Source organism: Corapipo altera, unplaced genomic scaffold (assembly GCF_003945725.1).
Source record: "Corapipo altera isolate COAL_440 unplaced genomic scaffold, ASM394572v1 318, whole genome shotgun sequence".
Lineage (NCBI taxonomy): Eukaryota > Metazoa > Chordata > Aves > Passeriformes > Pipridae > Corapipo > Corapipo altera.
In genome coordinates, this window is record NW_020885115.1 from 127,685 (window position 1) to 128,428 (window position 744).

A 744-nucleotide genomic window follows, 5' to 3' on the forward strand; every position below is an offset into this window, starting at 1 on the left:
GCAAAGGAGGCTCAGGGGGGACCTTCTGGCTCTGCAACCCCCTGACAGGAGGGGGGAGCTGGGGGGGGTCAGGCTCTGCTCCCAGGGAACAAGGGACAGGAGGAGAGGGAATGGCCTCAGCTGTGCCAGGGGAGGGTCAGGCTGGATATTGGGGAAATTTCTTCCCTGAAACAGCCCTGGCACAGCTGCCCAGGGCAGGGGGGAGTCCCCATCCTGGAGGGATTTCAAAGCCCTGTGGATGTGGCACTTGGGGACATGGGCAGTGGTGATGGGGGGTGGGCTCAGGGGTCTGAGAAGTCCCTTGGTGATGAGGACCCTGGTGACTCTGAGCACCCCCTGTGACAATGGGGACCCCCGTGGTGATGAGGAGTCCCGTGACAATGTGGACCCCAGTGACAGTGGGCACCCTGGTGATGATGGGGACCCTCATGGTGATGGGGACCCTCACAATGACGGGGATCCCATGATGGTGGGGAGCCCTGTGGCGATGGGGACCACTGTGACAATGGGCACCCCCCGTGGTGATGGGTGCCCCGTGCTGATGGACACCCCCCTGTGCTGGTGGGCACTCCTGTGACAAAGGGGACTCTGTGATGGTGGGCACCCCCCATGGTGATGGGGATCCCCAGTGACAGTGGGCACCCCATGACAATGGGCACCCCGTGCTGATAGAGACCCCTATGGCATTGGGAACCCCCCATGATGATGGGGATCCCATGGTGACAATGGGGATCCTGTGGTGAT

At 62.5% G+C, this 744-nt stretch overlaps 1 protein-coding gene across 1 annotated transcript in view; it reads left to right on the plus strand.

Moving 5' to 3' along the window:
* KCNH2 (potassium voltage-gated channel subfamily H member 2) overlaps positions 1-744 on the plus strand; it is a 25,554-nt gene that overhangs the window by 18,922 nt on the left and 5,888 nt on the right.